This window comes from Lynx canadensis, chromosome B3 (assembly GCF_007474595.2).
Source record: "Lynx canadensis isolate LIC74 chromosome B3, mLynCan4.pri.v2, whole genome shotgun sequence".
Taxonomy (NCBI): domain Eukaryota; kingdom Metazoa; phylum Chordata; class Mammalia; order Carnivora; family Felidae; genus Lynx; species Lynx canadensis.
Window position 1 is genome coordinate 106,847,192 of NC_044308.2, and position 13,661 is coordinate 106,860,852.

The following is a 13,661-nucleotide window of genomic DNA, read 5'->3' on the forward strand; positions in this document are numbered from 1 at the left end:
AAAAGCCCAGAATAGCCAGCACAATATTGAAGACGAACAAAGCTGGAGGGCTGACACTTTTTGACTTCGAGACTTACTGAAAGCCACAGGAATCAAGATGGTGTGGTATTGGTGAAAGAACAGACAGATGAATGGAGCTGAATAGAGAGCTTATAAATAGACCTACACAAATATAGTCTACTTATCTTTAGGAAAGGAGCAAAGGCAAGATAATGGAGCAAAAACAATCTCTTCAACAAATGGTATAGAACAACTGGACATCCATATGCAAAAAAAATGAATCTAGATGCAGACCTTCCTTGTACCTTTCACAAAAATTAACTCAAAATGGATCATAGACCTAAATGTAAATGCAAAACTATACATCTCCTACAAGATAACCAAGGAGAAAATACAGATGACTTTGAGTGTGGTGATGAATTTTTAGATACAATACCAAGGTATGATCCATGAAAGAAATATTTGATAAGCTGGAATTCATTAAAATTTAAAATATCTACTCTGTAGAAGACCATGTCAAGAGAATGAAAAGACATGCCACAGACAAGGAGAAAGTGTTATAAAAGACACATCTGATAAAGGACTGTTATCCAAAATATACAATGAACCCTTAAAACTCAATAGTACAGGGGCACCTGCGTGGCTCAGTTGGTTAAGTGTCCGACTCTTGGTTACGGCTCAGGTCATGATCTCACAGTCGTGAGTTCGAGCCCTGAATCAGGCTCAGTGCTGACAGCTCGGAGCCTGCTTGGTATTCTGCCTCTCTCTCTCTCTCTCTCTCTCTCTCTCTCTCTCCCTCTTTCTCTCACTCTATAAATAAATAAACAAACAAACAAACAAACAAAACAAAATTACAACAATACAAAAACAACCCAATTTAAAAATAGGCAAAAGATCTGAACTGATGTATATCAAGAAGATATATAGATGACAAGCGTAAGAAAAGATGTTCAACATCATATGCCATTAGAGAATTGTGAATTAAAACAGCAATGAGATACAACTACATACCTATTAGAATGACCAAAATCTAAAGCACAGGCAATACCAGGTGCAGACAAGGATGTGGAGCAAAAGGAACACTCACTCATTCATTACTAGGGGGAATGCAAAATGGTTCAGCCATTTTGGAAGAGAGTTTGGCAGTTTCTTTCAAAACTTAACGTACACTTACCATATGGTCTAGCTATCATGCTCCTTGGTATTTACTCAAATGAACTGAAAATGCATGTCTGTACAAAATCTTTCACAGCTTTATTCATAATTGCCAAAACTCAGAGGCAATCAAGAGGTCCTTCAGTAGGTGAATGGATGAACTATGGTATATCCAGAGTATGGAATATTATTCAGTACTAAAAAAAAGTGAGCTATCAAGCCCTGAACAGACATGGAGCAAACTTAAATGCATATCATTAAGTGAAAGAAGCCAATCTGAAAGGGTTACATACTGTATAATTCCAACTATATGACATTCGGAAAAGGCAAAACTATAAGTAAAAATATCATCGGTTGTCTGGGTTTGAGGGTGTGGGGGTAGGTAAAAACAGGCAGAACACAGAATTTTTAGGGCAGTAAAAATACTCTGTATGATATCATAATCATAGATATATTCTGTTATACATTTGTCACAGCGCATCGAATGTACAATGGCAAAAGTAAACCCTACTGCAAACTATGGACTTTGGGTGATAATGATGTGCTAGTAGGTTCATTGATTGTAACAAATGTACCTACTGCTGCAGGATGTTGATAGTGGGGGATGTTGTACATGCGTGAAACAAAGCATGGATGGAAACTCTCTATACCTTCTGCTCAATCTTGTTGTCAGCCTAAAACTATCCTTAAAAAAATAAAACTTACTAATTTTTTAAAATTGTGAATTTCACCTCATTGAAAAAAAAGGTAAGTTTGGATTTGTCCCCCAAGTTATTGTTTGCCAACCCCTGACACAGATTCTTTGGGGACAGGGGCTGTTGTCTCTCCAATGCCTGGTATCTATTGTCATATAGCAAGCATATAAGTGGTATTTGTTTAGTTCAAGTCTTTGTGACCAGCTCCAACAGCCTTACCATTTTTTAGCCTTCTGTTCTTAATCTGTTATAAACTACACAAGACCTTTTTTCATTTCAACTGTTTTGGCTACTCCAGGCAATTCACAATTCTATATAAATTTAAGGATTTTTGCATGTTGATTTTGTATTTTTAAATTTTGCTGTATTTATTAGCACTAATAGTGTCTTGTGGATTCTTGGAGAAATGGATCATATCATCTGTGAATAGAAAGTTTTACTTCTTCCTTTTCAATTTGGATGGCTCTTATTTCTTTTTCCTGTTTTACTGCTCTAGCAATTGCAGTACAAAATTGAATAGCTATAGTGAAAGCAGGCTTTCTTGTCTTGGTCCTAAGGTTAGAGGGAAAGCTTTCAGTATTTCAGCATTGATTATGGTGTTAGCTATGGATTTTTCATAAATGCCCTTTGTCATGTTGAGGAAGTTTCCTTTAAAAAAAATGTTTCTAATGTTTATTTTTGAGGGAGAGAGAGCCCACACGTGAGTGGGGGAAGGGCAGAGAGAGGGAGACAGAGGGTCCAAAGCAGGTTCCACGTTGACAGCAGAGACCCCGATGTGGGATTCAAACTCATGGAACTGCGAAATCATGACCTGAGTCAAAGTCGGACATTTAACTGACTGAGCCACCCAGGCGCCCTGAGGAAGTTTCCTTTTAATCCAAGTTTTCTGAGTGTTTTTTATCATAAAATGATGTTGAATTTGTTAAATGCTTTTTCTGCATCAACTAAGATGATCATGGGGGTTTTTTTCCCTATCAGTTTATTAATGCAGTGTGTTACATTGATTGGCTTTGTTATGTTAAACATTCTTGGGATAAACCTCACTTGATTATGGGGTATAATCTTCATAATATGCTGTTGGATTTGGTTTCCTAGTATTTTGTTAAGGATTTTTGCATCAGTATTCATAAAAAATATTTGCCTATCGTTTCTTTTCTTATGGTTTCTTTCTCTGGCTTTGTTCAATGTACTAGTGGCCTTATAAAATAAGTTAGGAAGGATTCCCTTCTTTTCATTTTTTGGGAAGAGTTTCAGAAGGATTGGTGTTAATTCTTCCTTAAAATTTTAGTAGAATTTTCCCTATTAAAATTGCAAAGCCATTTTTCACAGAAATAGAACAAACAATCCTAAAATTTGTATAAAACCACAAAAGACCCTGAATAGCTGAAGGCCTTTTGAGAAAAAGAGCAAAGCTGTAGGCATCATGCTTCCTGATTTCAAACTATATTACAAAGCCATTTTAAACAAACCAGTATGGTATGGCATAAAAACAGACACATAGATCAATAGAACAGAATAGAGTCCCCAGAAAAAAACTCACACATATATAATCAATTAATTTATGACAAAAGAGCCAAGAATATGCAAAAGGGAAAGAACAATCTCTTCAATTAATGTCAGGAAAATTGGACAGCTACATGCAAAAGAACAAAACTAACCACTATCTCACTCCATACACAAAAATTAACTCAAAATGGATGAAAGACTTGAATGTAAGACCTGAAACCATAAAATTCCAAGAAGAAAACAGGCAGTAAGCTCCTTGACATAGGCCTTGGCAATGGGTTTTTGGATTTGACACCAGAAGCAAAGGCAACAAAAGCAGAAATAAACAAATGAGACTACATCAAACTAAAATTCTTTTGCACAGCAAAGTAAACCATGAACAAATGAAAGGTAACATACCAAATGGGAGAAAACGTTTGCAAATCATGTTACCTGAAAAGGAGACAATATCCAAAATATATAAAGAACTACTATAACTCAACCACAACAAAACAAAACAAAACAAATATCCAACTAAAAATAGGCAGAGGATCTGAATAGATATTTCCAGAGAAGACATACAGGTGTCCAACAGGTACAGATGAAAGGTGAAAAGATGCTCAACATCTTTCAACATATGGGTGAACAGATGCTCAACATCACTAATCATCAGGGAAATACCAAACCACAATGAGGTGTCACCTTACACCTATTAGAATGGCTATTGTCAAAAAGGCAAAAAATAATAAATGTTGACAAGGATGTGGAGAAAAGGAAACCCTTGTGCATTGTTGGTTGTATGTAAGTCAGTGTAGCCAATATGGAAAACAGCATGGAGTTTCCTCAAAAAATTAATAATGGAACTACCATATGAGCCAGCAATTCCACTTCTGAGTATTTATACAAAGGAAGCAAAAACACTAACTTGAAAAGATATATGCATTCCCATGTTCATTTCAGCATGATTTATAATAGCCTAGACTTTGAAGAAACCTAAGTGTCTATTGATGGATAAATGGATCAAGAAAATGTGATATACACATAGAATGGAATATTATTTGGCCATAAGAAGAATAAAATCTTACCACTTGTGACAACATGAATGGAACTTGCAGGCAATATACTAAGTGAAATGAGACAGAAAAAAAAATAGCATGTGATCTTACTTACAGAGGCTTGTGTAACCCCACCAGGTCCTACCAACCTCAAACCCTTCTCTCCATAGGAGCCACAGACCAGCCTGAGGACCAGTTAGGGAGAGCAGACACCACTGATACTCTGAACCATCCCCAGCACAAACCCGAAACTAGAGTCCATAAAGGAACAGTGATGGGTACTGGGCCTGGGAGAGTGGGGCATGGTGCCTATACTACCTTGATCTTGGCTCTGCACTCAGAAAGGTAACTCATCATCCGTACTCAGGCTGAGGAAGCACAGAAACTTGGATGTTTAGACAGCAAAACTGATGACCATGCTTCTCCTTTGTACCAAAGGCACTTTTGCTGAATTCAAAGCATCTTAGGTAAAACTACCTATTGTCTGTCAGAGGCTTCCTTTTAAAAAATTAAAAAGCAAAATAAAGAAATGAATAAACAAAAAGCAGAAACAAACCCATAAACACAGAGAACAAACTGATGGTTGCCAGAGGAGGGGGAGGGGATGGGCAAAATGGATGAAGGAGAGTGGGAGATTCAGGCTTCCAGTTATGGAGTGAATAAGTCACAGGAATAAAAGGCACAGGTTAGTCAATGATATTGTAATAGCAGTCTACAGTGATAGGTGGTAGCTACACTTGTGAGCACAGCATAAGGGATAGATTTGTCCAATCACTGTGTTGGACACCTGAAACTAATACAATATTGTGTGTTAACTATACGTCAATTAAAACATTTTAAGGCTTGGGGCACCTGGGTGGCTTAGTCGGTTGAGCGTCAGACTTCAGCTCAGGTTATGATCTTATGGTTCGAGTCCCATGTCAGGCTCTGTGCTGACAGCTCAGAACCTGGAGCCTGCTTTGGCTTCTGTGTCTCCCTCTCTCTCTTCCCCTGCTTGCGCTTTCTCTCTCTCGCTCTCAAAAATAAAACATAAAAAAAAATTATAAAACATTTTAAGGCTTTTATTATGTAGTAAATGTTGCATCTTCTATTGAAGGCATCCATGAATAGGTCAGCGCTGCCCTCTACTGGATGATCTGTGTTCATTACTCAATAATTGTGCACAAAATGACTTAAATAGGATTTTTGATATTTTTTTCTGAATTTCGATGAAAAAATGAATGGAAACTAGGATATTCTTCCATGCCTATTAAAATGGTTAGATAAAAAGTTCCTCCAAAAAAGTCTTCTTTTTCTACTTTTGAGAATTATACGTTTAAAAAATGAATTCAAATACATTAACAACAAAGAAAGAAAAAGCCAGAGAGACAGAAAGATCAAGGGGAGATGGAGAGGGAGAGGCAGAAAATAAATTCTCATCAGAATAAATGGGTAAATTTCTTACTTTGGCAACCCCCAAAATAAACTCGAGGAAATGCTTTCTTTGTGACATCACCAGCTGCAGTTCTTCTAATGTGTATGCTAATTCTAGCTCAGGGGATAAACTTTTTATCTTCTTCAGACAAAATTTAAGCTGAGTTAGTTTACTCAACTATAATGATCAGTACTCCCGCTGTGAAAATGTAGGTTCCTTTCAGAGAAGATTAAATTGTGGTTGGTTGCAAGTCAGCCAGCAAGCTGTTATACCTGTCATAGTAATAGCATTAAAACTGACTGAAATCCAGCCCAAATTTTGACTTATAAGGCAAGAAAAAATAAACGGTAATTAAAAGATATTACTACTTGAGGGGCACCTGGGTGGCTCAGTCGGTTAAGCATCCAAGTCTTGATTTCGGGTCAGGTCATGATCTCACAGTTCATAAGTTCGAGCCCCGCATTTAATTCTGTGCTGACAGCAGTGAGCCTGCTTGGGATTCTCTGTCTCCCTCTCTCTCTGCCTTTGTCAGCTCACACACACACACACACACTCTCTCTCAAATAAATAAACATTAAAAAAATATATATTACTACTTGAGTAGCACTTACAAAGCAAAAAAAAAAAAAAAGTAAAGAAAAAGGGAAAAAAAAGGAATACCTATGCCATAAATTACAAGAACACCTAGATGCAGTCTTAATAAAACATATGCCAATGCAGAATGAGCTATCATTTCTGGGTTAAAGATTCCCAACCCAAACTCTCCAATCCCAACCTCCACTATCTCTCCCAGAGACCCTGAAAAGAGCACGGGCTTTGGCAGAGACAACCTGGATTCAAGTTCCAGCTCTGCCGTTCCAACTCAAGGCCTTGTTCTCCTTACCTGTAAGGTCGAGACAATAATGTGTAACTCACAGAGTCTGACAAAAACTGAATGAAATGAAGCATGCAAATCACTTAACACAGTATCTGGCACACATTAGGTTTCAATAAAAACATTATTTTCCTTCCAAACTCCTATATCCACCCAGTTACGAGACAACTCCAGGTGACACACAGGCCATCATTTCCAAGCAACATGTCTAAAACTCTTCTCCCTCTCTCTTTTCTTTCCTAAGTATGGCTACCATTATTCACCTCGTTATCCAAGTCAGACACTTGAACATCACCCTGAATGCCCTTCTCCTTCACATGTGCTTTAAAAATTCCTTTTCTGCCTGCGAGAATCAGTTCAGATGTCACTTCTCCTGAGAAAAGCCTGGATTTCTCTGCTCCTCTCAGGCTGAGTTAAGTTCTTGATCTTGTCCCATGTTTCCAAACTCCCCATATGTACATCTAGTAAAGAACTAGTTACCCCACATTGTGGTGACTCATTTCTCTTCCCCACTGGGCTATGGGTACTTTTAGAGCAGAGACTGTGTCTTATTCAGAGTTTTACCCCCAAGTTCCAGCATTGCACCTGCCATAGGAACATGCTGAAAAACATCTGTGTAATAAATGTTAAAATGGATTCATGAATTAATATGTTGTTGGAGTTTCTAAAATGCTCATCTTACTCCTTTCTTCTATGGAACAATAGAGTTAGGAGTCAGATAGAGAATGTCATGTGGCCCGACTAGCCAAAATCAGGCTTCCTAGTCCTTCCCCTCAAATTTAGATTTCTAGACTCTGGAAGTTAGGCAAGATTTGCCGAGCAGGCACCTGCCTCATACCTGTCCAACACAGAGTGAGACAAGTTTGCCCCCAGAAGCCCACCCTTGGGCCTTGACCCAGCTGTGCTTACTGAATCAGGGGCAAAGGAAAATCTGTGCTCCTTGCAGGGAGGGCAGTTCTAAAAAGGAGAATGTATGTACTTTAAGTTGTTCCCTGCACAGGGAGCTGGCTGAGGGGCAGGTGAGGCCTGAAATTCAGCTCACACTCCATTAGCCAAGTGGGGCATGCTGGTTTGAGTCTGTGTTGCATAAGGATACTGTCTGCTTATCAAGCCCTGTAGTCACCCCCTGAGGGCTGTGTCTACCCAGAGGGGACACAAAGCTCCATTTGAAATGGCTGGTCATTTAATTTTGATGAGCTAGGAAAGGAAGGGAAGAGCTCTCCCTAAGAAAAATAAATGAGGGTTGGGGCTCCTGAGTGGCTCAGTCAGTTAAGCGTCCAACTCTTGATTTTGGCTCAGGTCATGATCTCACAGTTCATGAGATCGAGCCCCATGTTGGACTTCATGCTGACAGTGGAACCTGCTTGGGATTCTCTCTCTCTCTCTCTCTCTCTCTCTCTCTCTCTCTCTCTCTCTCCCTCGCTCTCTGCCCCTCCTCTGCTCACTCTCAAAATAAATAAATAAAAATTTTTAAAAAAGAAAAATAGGTGGGGAGAAGAGAGTTAGTATTAACTGAATATCTACTATGTGCCAGACACTGGAATACATGATTTGGATAAACCACTTCGTGTCGTTCAAACAAATCTGTAAAAGTTGGTTATCTTCAGATGAATATACTGAGGATTAGAGCCAGGATGACCACATAAGTAATGACACTTGGATCCAAAGTCCATTATCGTACCACCGCTCCATGATACTTTGTACTCTGCCAACAGAACATCCTAGTATCAGTAACTTATTCTGTAGTATTCCCAGGAGCTAAAGAGCATGAAGTTGAACAATGCAAACAATGCAAATGTGAGCTGAGAAATGCGATCAAGGCACTACCCAGTTTTCAAACAGGTACAAAAGTTCATTCCAAGACTAGGGGCGCCTGGGTGGCTCAGTTGGTTAAGGGTCCAACTTTGGCTCTGATCATAATCTCACGGTTCATGGGTTTGAGCCCCACGTTGGGCTCTGTGCTGACAGCTCAGAGCCTGGAGCCTGTTTCGGATTCTGTGTCTTCCTCTCTCTCTGCCCCTCCCCCACTCACACTTTGTCTCTCTCTCTCTCTCTCTCTCTCTCTCTGTCTCTCTCTCTCTGTCTCTCAAAAATAAATAAACATTAAAAATTAAAAAAAAATTCATTCCAAGACTACAACTTTGCAAATATTTTTTTTCTAAACTATAAACGAAAGTTAGGCTCTTGGGCAACCTCACAAAATTGTTTTTCGTGGGTTTGGAAGCTTAAGCCCTGAAGTAGAACTTCTCTGATCTTCTGTGAATATTGAGTCCCTGATGGTCCTGGCCACCATCGCAAGCTGGTAAGTTCCAAGATGGATTGACTAGCTACATATACAGGGGCTTATAAGGCAAGTAATATAAAATGAAGGATCTATATGAAAAGCCCTACAAATAAGGTTTGAAAAATCTCCATTGCAGGGTTTCTCAATCTCAGCACTATGAACACTCTCATCTAGATAATTCTTTGTTGTAGGTTACTCTCTGGCACATTGTAGGATATTTAGTAGCATGCTACCCTCAACCCACAAAATGCCTATAAAAACATCCCAGCACCAGTTTTCTGTTTACAGCCAAAGAAAATGTCCCTTGGAGGACCAAAATCACTCTCCATTGAGACGTTGGAATGCAGTGGTCTCTGAACAATGGCTTACAACCACTTCAGTCCTCTGTAGCTCTCAAAGGCCAGAAACCCAGCTTTCTACGGATAAACTCTTAATATACAAAGACACATAACATTTTAAAAAGTAAAACACAAGTCTTGAGGGTTATGAGGATTATTTGGAAATCCTTCAAAGATTTAAGACATTTAAATATCTCAGTCTTTTTAATACCTAGAAAGATTCAATACCATTTTCTTAAGTAAAGTGTGATCAAAAATTCCTTTCCAGTGTCGTAAAATATACTGTTCCCCAGAACAGTCTAAGATTTTTAGGTGAATTATGATATGCTTGTTTTCAGGTGGTGATTTGGAATCAACAATGGGCCTTTTCTTTGACTGTAAACAGAAAACTGTGGGTGTGGACATAATGAAGCAATTGTACCATTGGAAATAGTGAGTAACTCACATCCCTCTTAGAGAGGGGAGGGTCATACTACCTTCACAGCACAGACCAAGAAAATTCCCATGATGCTAAGAGAAGTTTCAGATTCCACAAAATAATCTGAATCCCCTACTTTTTTCTCCCATCCCATTATTCTCTGCTTTCAAATGAACAAAAAGTGGTTACCTTCACAGGCTATCAAGCTAATGCCCAATTGCCCCATGGGGGAGTTCAACCTCTCTTTTATATGAAAATTAGAACTCTTATCTGATCAACATCAAAATCTCCATTCAAAGATGAATATAGAGGCAGGAGTTGCTGTAGCTTTCTAAATGTTACACAAAGCAGGCTGAGGAATCAAATTTCAAGACTCTTCTGTCCTGAGTCCTCAGTAAGCATTATACATTCTCCACTTGAACACTGAATTCTGGGGGCTAGCTGTTACATTAAATTGACCTCTCTCCTGACTCACATCCCCTAATAACAAAGCTTTCGAAGACAATTGAAAACCTTTATGGTATGTATATGTATTGTGGAGTGGTTAAGAGTGGGGACTCTGGACAAATGTCCATCGATGGATGAATGGATAAAGAAGATGTGGTATATATATACAATGGAGTATTACTTGGCAATCAAAAAGAATGAAATCTTGCCATTTGCAACTACATGGGTGGAACTGGAGGGTATTCTGCTAAGTGAAATTAGAAAAAGACAAAAATCATATATATGACTTCACTCATATGAGGACTTTAAGAAACAAAACAGATGAGCATAAGGGAAGGGAAGCAAAAATAATATAAAAACAGGGAGGGGGACAAAACAGAAGAGACTCATAAATATGGAGAACAAACTGAGGGTTACCAGAGGGGTTGTAGGAGGGGGATGGGCTAAATGGGTAAGGGGAATTAAGGAATCTACTCCTGAAATCATTGTTACAGGATATGCTAACTAATTTGGACGTAAATTAAAAAAAAAAAAAAAAAAAGAGTGGGGACTCTGGAGCCCTATGTGGACCAGGACCCAGAATCTCAACTCTCCACTTACTGGCTCTTGGGAGACCCTTGGGACCCTTACCTCAGCTTTGTGCCTGTTTCCTCACCTAGCCAATGGAAATAATCAAAAGTGCCTACTTGTTAAGGTGCTCATGAGGAATAAATGAATTATTATTTATAAAGTGCATAGGCACGCCTGGATGGCTCTGTAGGTCCTGGATGACCTTGATTTCAGCTCAGGTCATGATCTCCCACAGTTGTGGAATGGATCCACACTCAGTGTGGAGCCTGCTTGGGATTTCCTCTCTGCCCCTGCCCTGTGCGTGTGCATGCACTCTCTCTCTCCCTCAAAATAAATAAACAAACAAGTAAACATTAAAAAATAATAAAGTGCATAGAATGGTGTCTAAGATCTAGCAAGTGCTATGCAAATATTTATTAACCAAAAGTATAAAATAAATAGAGAAACACGAGGCTTCTGTCCCATTAATGCAAACAAACCATGCCCTAGGGGAAAATTAAGAAATAGGTGTCTTGTCTTTCTTACCTGAACTTCCTTCTTTCTGTCTCTTCTTACTTTTTCTATGTTCAACTTGAGCCCCCTTTTCAAGTTCTTACCAGGGTGTTAGCAGATCACAGTTGGTGATGTTTAAGGTTGCCCATCTAAGCTTCCTTTTCCAAGGGGCCTTTGAATTCCCCTTGGAGACTCTGAAAGGCTGAAAAGTCAACAGAGTGTAAAGAAATGAATCTGCAGTGCTGACATGTCAAGGTGGAGTTGTATTTTCAGATGGGGGGATCCTTCTGTACCTGGGCTGCACCCTCCTGAGGCTGGCCCAGGGAGAATAATGCAAATTCATACCTTTGAACCTAAAAGTTAAATTTAAAAAACAAGCAGCCTCAAATGTCTCTGTGCTAGCATATGGAAATTGTGGCACTTTCTTGAAATGAGTCATCCTAAACCCAAGTTAGAAGCAGAGATAATTTCCAGATGTCAAAAATTTTTTATTTTTCACTAAATAAAAAAGCAAGCAAGATGGAACATTGTTCTTAATACTGCTTCTCTTCCTAGCTGTTAATGTTTACTCACTTCTGATTTTCCTAAGATTATCCCCTTGTAAGCTGTGGCCTAAATGCATTTAAATTGCCTTTGAATATCCCAAGCAATCCTTACTACCATGGAAACAGAACCAAGGATATGCAAGATGACTCCTCAGGGGCATAATTTGGTGCTTTACATACTTTTGATTGGTTGTTCCTTGCTCTACACCCCTTCTCTGAAATGCAATCATGTTGGTTGTATTTATTTTTATTATCCATGAGAGCACACAATTCACCAAGTAGTGGAAAGTGCCATTCATCCATCAAAGTGCTTCCACAGATATTTATAATCACAGGCAGCATTAGCAAGGGCAAATCCGTATGCATCAGAAAGCATGGGCAGATTGATCCAGAAGGATTTAGGCATTTGCCCAGTGGCCTATGAGGTAACCTACACTTTTTGTACTTTTGTTGGTGGAGGAGAAAAGGGCGTGGCCTAGTGCACCAAAGAATGCTGCCTAATGTCATGGCTCTTGAAAATGTGACTTGGCAGTTGTACAGTTCTGTATAGAGGGAGTATGAGATAGTAACAATAAGGGACAAAAAATGAGAAATATCCAACTTACGACTCTTTTGGTAAAGTATTTATAGCCTTAATAAAATACCTTAGCTGTTTCTCCCCCATATGTAAAATGGGCATTTCTGGAGTGTACAGTTAAGGCTTGGGTTCAGTTTGAGGTCAGTGTTTGTAAACTAACGATCCTCTGGATGAAAGATTAGACATAATAAATATTTCCCTTGCCTGTTTCATCAAGCATGATGAAGATGGAAAAAAATGTCAAGGTCATGTCTGTCTCTTTTGTTCATTCTATTTCAGTATCTATCTGAGTATCTATGTCAGCCACTTATAGGCATAATATTCTCATACTTTACAAATAACTGGAGTCATGACACGTGCAAAGGCACAAAATAAATATTTGTTTTATTCTTTTTCGTCTTCCCTTTTTTGGGTTACTGGGAATTCTCTGGGCATATGTCAAGAGACCAGCCCACTGCTTCTTAGAATAAATGATATCATGGCAATGAAAGGGCATAAAGACCAGACAAACTGGGCCTACCTGACCTTCACCCGGCATAGAAATGATTTTGACATTTAGATGTTGAAAGACCAAAATGTTGACAACTAAGTTTAATCTCTATGATATATCAAAGTTCCTACACAGTTAGGGTAAATATAAATAAATATTAATAAATATATTCACAGATATTTCTGATAGAAATATTTCTAATATTTCTAATAGATGAAGAAGATGGACTTATAGTTTCTGTGAGTGGATATAAAATTGGTACATAGAAACTTGAAAGGAAATTTTAATAATCAGATAAATGAAAAAAGAACTATTTTTTAAGTTTATTTCTTTATTTTGAGAAATAGAGTGGAAGGGGCAGAGAGAGAGAGGGAGGAGAGAATCCCAGCCAGGGTCCTCACTGTCAGCATGGAGCCTGAAGTGGGGCTGGAACCCACGAACCATGAGATCATGACCTTAGCCAAAAACAAGAGTCATATGCTCAACCAACTGAGCCATCCAGGTACACCCCTCCCCTGCTGCAAAAAATACCATTTTATATCTAATTAGCAAAAGCAGTTCAATTATCTATTGAATGCTCACTGCTATGGAAAAGGAGGCAGACATGTCTCATGTTTGCGGCCACCTGTATTTTTTTAAAACAAACTTATATTTGGGAAAGTTGTCAAATTATAAGTCCCGTCTCTTATAATACAGAACTCATTTTCCCAAGTTCCTTTTCAGCAAGGATATAGACATGTAACCTACAAATATATCCAATTAAGAGCTTGATAAGAAGAGGGAAATAGGAGGAAGTACATGATGCGCAGAATTCATTTCCTG